Source organism: Antrostomus carolinensis, unplaced genomic scaffold (genome assembly GCF_000700745.2).
Source record: "Antrostomus carolinensis isolate BGI_N321 unplaced genomic scaffold, ASM70074v2 scaffold8376, whole genome shotgun sequence".
NCBI classification, from domain to species: Eukaryota; Metazoa; Chordata; class Aves; order Caprimulgiformes; family Caprimulgidae; genus Antrostomus; species Antrostomus carolinensis.
Genome location: NW_010319714.1, coordinates 20626 through 30159, shown reverse-complemented (window position 1 = coordinate 30159; position 9534 = coordinate 20626).

Below are 9534 nucleotides of genomic sequence, written 5' to 3'. Positions count from 1 at the left end.
GCATTTGGGGTTAAACCCACTGGAGAGGGCCCTGAGGGGAAGGTACCTGCTGTGGGGGAGCTTCCCGCCATGGCAGGGTGTCCCACGTGTGCCTCACACCCCACACACACCACCCCACACACACCCACCCCACACACACCAACCCCACATACCCCACACACACCCACCCTGCCTCCACACACGCCCTACGTGCCCACTCTGCTACCCCACATACCCACAGTGCCACCCCACATGTGCTTGCCCCACAGCCCCACATGTGTGGGGTCAGCACCCAGAGCTCCCACTTAGGCTGCTGGTTTGGGAACGGCCCTTCCCTTGCTGCGGTCAGTGGTGAAGGTCTGACAGCTTTGAGTTTGTGGTATGGGCGTAAAGGACTCATAGCAAAGTAGAGAGTCTCTCGGTGCTGCTCTAACCGTAGGCAACGCTGTAAGCACATCACCTGGGGACAGCTAAGTCAAGTTTTAGAAGATTAAAGCTTTCCTGGTTTTCTTTTGGAGGCCTCAGTGCTGAGCACGTGGGACGTACTCCAGAGACTTCTGACTGGCAGTCCCCGTCCCGCTTGGCACATGGGAAGGGCTGTGAGCCGGGTTCATGGCAGACAGGTCTGGGCTGTTCCGAGCACTGGGGGCTAAAGGGAAATACCACTGTGTGTGCAGATTTAGAAACTGTGTCCCAGTCTTCATATTAAACAAGTGTTACCAAATCTTCTTCCTTCGTTTAACATGCCAGAATTGTGATTTAGATCAGTAATGAGCAGAGGTACCCACCTGAAAAAAAAGTGGCAGTCAGATGTTTAGGATGATGCTTCCATATGTGCCAGATGCATGTGTGTAGCGGTTTCCAGTTGTTATTTTGTGGCTGACAGTTACTGAAATACAACTTGTATGGCCATGTTTTCATTCTGTATTGGTTTATTTAGCTGGTGGTCCTACACTTCTCATCCCTGGGCTAGTTATAAGCCTTTGATCTGTGACGACTTACACGTTTGAGGATGTTTGCGCACAGAGCGGTAATCAGAGTTTGTCAAAAAGTTGACTGAAAGGAAGTTACAAGATGAGCTGCATGGGGTTGTGTAATTTAATTTTTATAGGGACTGTTTTAATGAAAATTTTGCAAGTATGCATTTTTTTCTTTTTCCTTAGTCTAATCTTTAAAGTCTTTAAAAGCATTTGGTGTGGTAAAATACATTCCATGAAGGTAAAAACCAAACTCATCAAAGCACTAGTAGAATCTAGGAGTGTTGACTGTCTTTCCTATTTTGCCAGTGAACTTGCTAGATGATGCTGGGCTGGCTACAGCCATTCCTGCACGTGCCAGGTGCTATCCAACTGTCAGAAGTAAGTAGACTTTTGCAAATCTCACTGAAATCTACAGATGAAAAGATAGAAGATTGTACTCTAGGGAAACACCAGATTTGGTCCACATATGTATCTCCAATGAGGGTGATTTGTAGGCACTTCAGAGCACGTTATATTGGTGCCAGTTACCAGGGTCATACCCCTCGTGCAGACAGGCTTCGACGTGCTTTTCCATCCTCTCCGTCTGCTCTTCAGAGATTAATTTTGGTTGCCAATTAAGGCAACTATACCAACTTCATACAGAGCATGCTGGCATTTTCTGTACCGGGGTTGTAAGTGTCTATTTATTCACTTCTGCTTTGCAGGGACTAGCAGGATGTGGGTGGTAAAACTCAACGTGTGCTTACAAAACCATGAGAAGGAAGCAGGAGCTCTGTGTGTGTGTGTGACTGGGCAGAAGCAGTAAAGCTCGTTGCAGTGCACAGAGCACGTTTTCTAGATTGCATCTATGGCTGCAGGCCTTGAACTGTAGGGGATTAGAAAGAAGTGTTCTTTGGAGGGACAGGCAACTCCACAGCTACTTGCAGACAAGTTTCCTGTCCTTTCCTGTTAAAGCCATCCGTAATAGCTGTTACTGGAAGGAGACCATTAAACCAAAGAAGTTAGGAAGTACCAAATGTAATTATTTCAGAAGTAGTGACTGTCCCTCACCCGGGATTTGTGAAATGCTGAGTGGGTTTGCATGCACAAAAGCAGGGATTTGGAGTGGAAATGGTAGGATTGAGGTTCTTTGTGTCTGGAGAGGGGACTGAGGTTCTGTAATATGGGTGATGGCGAGGGTATGAAAGAGGTAGCATGAAAGCTGTTCTCGTCTTCTAGCAGCATCTCTCTTCAAAAGGCATCCTTTGAGTATTTGAAGGACTGCATTACTCATCTCAAATGTTCAGAATTCATACCCGAGTGTCTAATTTTGTGAAAAATCGGTCTATGGCATGATGTGACGTTATTTCTTTCCTGTGTCCCTTTAGGGCTTCAAGTTTACCTCTGAAAGCAGGAGATTTTTAAAGTGATTGTAGTGGAACCTTAGAATTCCAGAGATTTGAAGGGAAAAGTTCAAATTTTATCATCATCCCAGCAGACTGGGAGCAATGAAAAAATTACAAGCGCAGCTTTGAAGTATTTTCTGATTTTCAGGATGCTCATGCCTTCTAGAGCTTGAGTTGCCTTTATGTTAAAATTATTTTTTTGTAAAAACTTTGTTTTCAAAGCAAACGGTGTTCCTGTCTGTAAATATTGTAAATATTCAGGGTTAAAACACAATCTGTGCAGATACATTTAGCATTTAAATTATATCTATATTTATCTTTTAATTACCTTAATCCAGAAATTGCACCTGGAAAAATGAAAGCATTTGGAAGCAGAATTCTCTCCTTGAAATCTGCCTTACCAGGGAGGGGGGAACAGAAAACAAAAAACCATTTTCCACCAAGGTATACAGCATGTCTCAGGGCATTTATAGCAGAAATTATCTGTAGCATATAAATATGCTTACATGTCTGTGACATTATTTCATATCTCGTAGAACTGAGGTAGATGGTGAGAACTGGTGGGAAGTTTAAGCTTCAAGAGTTAGCTTTGAGAAATAAAACTGATTGAATTTGAACCATTGAAGTTAGAGGTTTTGTGATGGAAAGATGACAGCTATAGGAAACTAACTATTGGGAGTTGATAATGTCCCTGTACCGTGGTGTTTGTGGCAAATAATAATGGAGAGTTTATTGCCACCTTAAATCAAAGGGTTTGTGTGTGCTGTGCCCTTGCTGATGAGGTTAATTGCCATTGTGAGACCCAGTGGTGTTTGAGCTGCATAATGCTCTGCAGGTGCTTCCAGAGAAGCCAGCACCTAGTGCCGCGCTGCTGTTGCAGTCGTTGGCTGGCAGAGCTCATTTTCTAACTCCTTATCTTGTCGTGTGTCTGATACTGCATCGTAAATTGGTCTTATCGCTCCGTCGGATGTATGTGGTGGCTTCTGTGTTTTAAAAATGTGTGTTGGATAGTGGTGCTGATCAAGATCTGTTCTTTTGCTGTAAGTCTGACAATCTCACCTCTGATAATTTGGGGGTTTTGTTGTTGTTTCATGGATTACCTGTTTTACCATGGATCTGAACAACCCTGTCTTTGACTCTCACTGAAGAACGTTTTGTGTGAGATACTGACTTAATTTCTGTGTTATGAAATGACATCTGAAATACTGATTGTTATCCCCTGCTACCCTTACCCTTTCTTTGGTTCTCACCTGCTCTGCATTTCCTGCTTACAAGGCTGTTACCACAGGCAGCAAAATGTTCTCCCCCTCCCTGGGAGGTGCCTGTGCTGCTGACTGCCGGGCAGGCTGCCTGCACCGCAGCCTGTGCTTTCCCAGCATGGCTTCCAGCTCTTGTAGGTACCAGAACGAGCTCTCATCATCCTTCCATCCCATATCCTTGTTGGTAAAGTGAGACGGGCTGTGCTGCTGTTGCTCAGGTGTGTGTTACCTGAGTACATTGGCTCTAAACCAGAGCAGGTAGCGTGAGTCTCCCAGAGCTGAAGAGGCAGAAGAAATAATCGTGTTTTTCTCTTAGCCTGTGTGTCAACCTGCAGTGCAGGTTCACTGTTGGAAAAACTTTTTCGGAATCTGAGCATAACCTGCCTGGGAAGGAGGGCAGAAAGCACAGGGACTGCAGTTGGTTTTGGGCAGCTTTCATTGCTGAACACCCACAAAATGTTTTAAGACTTTTGCTCTCTTTGGGTGTGGGTCTTACCTTAGTAATTGAAGCTTTAAGGGTGTCTGCATGCGAGAAGGTTTAACAGAGTGGATAGTTTGAAATAATGCAAATGTAACATTTGTGTTTTGGAAGTAAACTGCCATTTTTTAGTTTCATTTTCTAATTTGAAATCAGGCTAAGCTAATTTCAAAACAACTCGTGCAGACCAACCTTTATTTGTTGCGTTCTGTTATTTGGAAGATGACTGTCACTGGAGTGGCATGCCAGTTTCCTTCATGCATCTAAAGAAGGTACAAAGATAAAGCACTTTTGGTAAAACGCTTTCAGCCACTGGTTGATTTGACAAAATATCCCAGTTACAGTTGGGCATCTGGGTCGTATTTTCAGAACAATCATCACTGGCTTAACTCTGCTTCCTTTGAAGTTAACGGCCATGCCAGCTGATCACCATTAAAACTCCCATGAGCAAAAGCTTTATCCTTAGCTCCTTCTGTGGTGTGTGATGTTTCCATTTGCTTTTAAAGCAGAACTGGATGGAGGATTTTTTTGCTGCTTTTTATTTTCCCAGGACAATAAGAAACATCCTAGGAGAGGATTGAGTGAACAATAGGGAGATAATCTGCCACTGTGGTGTTAAAAATCCTTAAGAGTTGAGGGAACCCTGCCAGGCTCCCTCTGTATTTTCTTTGGAATGGATTCAGTTCCCATGTCCCTGGTTCTCTGGGAATCTATTCTTTATCATACTGTCCTGGTTTTTAGGACACACATACAGCTGCAGTTACCTGGATGCTCTTCTGGCTCTTGTGTCTCTTTGCACTTTTGTATGTCAACAGTGTTAGTCCCAGGAGTGGCTGGAAATAAGGTACCTAATAGATCGATCAGTCCAGTCGTTCCAAACCCTTCTCAACCTTTACTATCCCGTTTCCCTCTGGCTATGAATCTGCCCACATGCCTGATACCAGTTCTGAAAGATTAGATCAAGTGCCAGTTGTGATGCATCTCCACAAAGGTGGATTTTTGCTAATTTAGTCAGTTGAATTTAGTCTGAAGAACTGATAAAAGTAATATTTGCCTGATCTTTAAACCAGCTGATAAATAAATTAAGTGTAATCCTTGAAGTATTCACATGTGGTATTACAGAAGAGTCAATTAACAGAGTGCAGGCATAGGTCTGGGTGGGTCCGTGGACACAATCTTGGCACACTGTTCTGTGTCCGAAGGGGGAGCAAAACTCAGGGATGAAATGGACATCAACAAGAGGACTGGTGGTCTTCATTGCAAGTGTCATTAATTCCTCAGCAAGTAGGGTTTTATTCTGAAGGAAATAAATATTGGGACTTCTGTTAGCTTTATTTTTTCCTCGCCTCCTTACTCTTCTTTCTCGTGCTTCCTCCCCTGCCTTGCCCTTTCTTACAGACGCTGGTATGGGATCCAGAGCTAGTGCCAGAAATGCTTCCCATTGCTTGCTTCTCAGGATCTAATTTTGACCTCTGACAAGCCTAGCTCTCAATATCGCACACTGACATGCTGCCCAAGATCTGCTGTAATTAGAAGATGATATAAATTGCAGCCTTTGATATCATTTTAAAGCAAAAGTTTCTTGCCCATCTGGGAAGCAGTGGTGATCCCTGTGTGTATCACAGCAGAGTAATGCCGCTGTAGTACACAGCCTGTCTGATTAGTGCCTCATCTTTTCTGTGTTCAACCCCGAATCGGATGTAGCTGTGAACAGAACGTGCTTTTGATATTGCCAAATGCTATTGAGGGGCATTGAACCTCATATGAGCCTCATATGTTATGGTGTAAAAAACAATAGTTGTGCAGATTGTTTTTTAATATAAATCAATAGTAAACCAAGCCTTGGAGAGACCCTACTCCACCTGCCCAGTTCAGGTAATAGCCTAAAATAACAAAAATTCTATTGGTAATAAAACTAAAAATGTATTTGTATTAAAAAAAAAAAAAAGGCAAGAAATTAATCTGATATTCTACCTCCTGTTTTAAACTCCTGTTAGAGGTCAAATAGTATCTAATCTCAGGTTCCCTCCTCCGATGACAGCTAAGAGTTAACTGGCATTCAGCTGTGACAGCTTAAAAGTTCCTTTATAATTGCGAAGTGTATGTAAGTTTACAGCTAAAATTTAATGCAAACTTTTAGTTTATCTTTGTTCCTTCCTTTTTCTAGTCTGAAAAATATCCTGTGATTAGATTTGGTTTTACAACACTGCTATTAGTGCAAACTGTAGTGGTTGTGTATTCCAATACCTAGCCGTATGTTAAAAGAACAAACACAAACCACAGTGAAACCTCTGTTGTGTTGTAAACAGAATCAATTTCAGACTGTAAGAACGGAAAAAACCTCAAATTGATTAAAAAAAAAATTATAATGGCAGGGAATATTAAGCAATGTAAAAAACTAAATAATGAAAGTAAAATTCCATACCTATAATGCTTATTTTAAAATGCCTGCATGGATGTTAAGTCAGATCTGCATGCTCAGCTCAAAAAGCCTTCCAGCTGAGTACAGAAAAAGCCTTACTGGTTGTGAATACTAACGTTGTTTAAAGAAACTTGCTAAATGTTGGAAAACTGTTTCATGGTTGCCTAAGAAGCTGCAGAATAACAGAAAAATAACTAATTGTTTACCTTTAAATTAATTGCTGTAAAGCAAAGTTAAATGTATTACTAATATAGAAAACAAATCATATTATTTTAGAAACAGTGTAAATAAACCTTAGCATTAAAAAAAAAAAAAAGCTCATATTTGCATACATTGCTTAGGTATGTGGAATATAATAAGCAATTTTCAGGTTTAAGCTTCTAATTGGTGTTTAAATTGTCCGTTGCATGCTGCTGTGGGTTGTTTTTCTCTTGATCAGATAAAATGCTTGAAATTTCTGGGTTAGCAGTTGCTGCTGTTTTTTCAAAATCCTTTAAAACTAGTCTTTGTGTAAGCAAAATCTAGTTGGGAGCACACCAATATTATGAATTACTAATTCACTGAATTAATGAAATTTGCCCAAGACAACAACACCTTACTGCTAGGCAGTGTCTAATGAGGCTGTGCACTGCCGTTAGCGTTAATGCACAATTAAAAACCTTCTGGCTGGGGTTTTGTGCCCACAGTTGGAAGCTTTTGAGGCCTCGTTGTGTGGATGGTATCATAAGGTAAAATCCAGCCCCATATGTAGGGAACCAGAGAGCTGACACTGATGTGTTTTTGTTTCCTGTGGAGTTTCTGTCTCACCAACTGCTTTGAACCGAAGGGATCTCGGTGTCCTGCACGACTGGATTTGTCTTCAGGACTGAACTTTCCATTGCTTAAGGTTGGAAATGGGATTTGCCATTTTCTTCCAGTGGCTACAACCAGATTGGTCCGTGTTCACCCAAACAGCAGCTCTTCACCCTGGGATAACTGAACATGTTGTATTACGTTATTTTTTGAAATGGACACGGTTTAAGTTAACACAAAGTTTTGGTTTTGGCTGTTTTGGATTGGTTGGTTCTGCCAGTAATAAAAGTAGGTAAAGCCTGTGTCTGGGGAGAGGGGCATGGATGGTATTGCTGTTTGTTTGAAGCTCCCCTCCAGCTCCTTGCTGAGTTAGATTTTTCTCATAGATCACAGGTAGGTGTTTTGTAATATCCTCCAGAAAAAAAGTCTAAATCAGTCCAGCTTCACCACCTTTACCGGGGCGGAGGGGGGATCCAGTGCCAGATTTAGATTGCATTTACCAGATAATGCAGTGTTTTCATCAGAACTGCTGTCATCATCTGGGAGAAGCAATTCCTGACTAGCTTTGTCATCAGTGCTCACTTTCATTGTTTTAATGCTTCAAAGGGCCCTTGTGAAAGAGCTTTGACTTGGGATCCCTGAGCAGACAGTGGCTGCTCCCACGACCCGCTTCTCCAAAGCAGTTAGTCAGCAGCTCATCCCACTTCGGAGCAGTGATGTTTGTGACTATTTGCAGGAGGTTTGGCCTGCTTGAATGTTTTATTTGCTTTGAGCACTCAACATTCAGGCCTCGGGTGTATATTGCTGCTATCTCAAATTTAATTTCAAGAGGCTTGGTTTTTAATCATTTTTAAACTTTTTTTTTTTTTTAATCAGCTTGACATTTTTGGCACTCAGGAAGTGAGAACTGGGCTCCGAGTCCATGGCGAGTTTCCTCCAAGCTCATTCCTGGAGCAGTTGTCTTTAGAAAAACCATAAAAGTCAGAGTAGGAAGCAACAGATGCTTTTGACATGGCCAAAATTCCACGAAGGCTTACATTTCACCAAAGATAATTATACAACTTTGCATGTTTTGCACAGTGTTCACAAAGTTAAGCTGAATAGACTGAATAATTATCTTTTTTAAAATTATTGATTAAAATAATGTTGTTTCTCACTTGTTCAGAGCCTCTGCCATAGCAAACATGCATTATTGTGATATTATGCCATCCAGGGAAGCTATTTTTTTCAGAACTTTGTTTCAAATTTGTTTTGAAAATGCAATTACAAGTGACGGATGGAGCTCTAACCAAAATTATTTACCTTCTACTTCAGTATTATGTATGTGCTTTTGCTTGTTCCACACCTCTAAGCTAATAAATCATCAGGCCAAAGGTTTTGTAAGTTTGTTAAGTAGCTGAGTAAAGCTCTGAACTGCCTGAAATGCATTCAGTGGTGAACATGCCACAGTAGAGTGTGCTGTCGGTCTGCCAGGGCTCCCAGGGGTTTCTGCTCGCTGCCTTCCCCTCCCTCAGCCCACTCTCGCTTTTGCTGAAGTCCTCAAGGAGCTGTTGCAATCCAGCTCTTAGGAAAGTCAGGTCCTGACCATGTAGCATGTCTTATGTAAATTATTTTGGTGGCTTTTAAACCAGGCCCTTTGATTTCTGTCTAGCAGTAACTGAAATCCTGCTGATGTAACCAAATAATCTTGTAGGTCCTCCACCAGGCCGGAGGTGGCGAGCATAGAGCTGGCAGAGCAGGATGAGCGCCAGTGTTCGCAGAAAGCTGTTGTCCAGGCACGGTCCTCCCAGCCCACACGTCTGACAAGTATCATCTTTGCCGAAGATATAAGTGAGTTTTAACTTTTGTAAGGACAGCACTACTTGTTTATGGATATCCTGGCATCCTCCAGAAAGAAAGCAGAGATGTCAAAGTGCACATTCATATACATAATCATCTTAGAATTTCCATGGGCATGGTTTTTAAGTTCAGTTTGTTAAAGGCCTTAGATAAGTGTTAATGATATTAATGATACATCCAGGAAAACAGGAATTTATTTATTTATTTATTTATTTATTTAAAAGGGGGGGTGGCTGAAAATACTCTTCAGTACATGCTTTTTATATCATGCAAATTCAGATGTTTTGCATTTAGAAAGCTGAAAATTGCCTTTGTGTCTCTCACACAATATACCTGGTTAGTTTTTATAACGAGAGAGGGAAAAACAGATGGTCAATTAAATGTCTTGCAGTCACTAAAT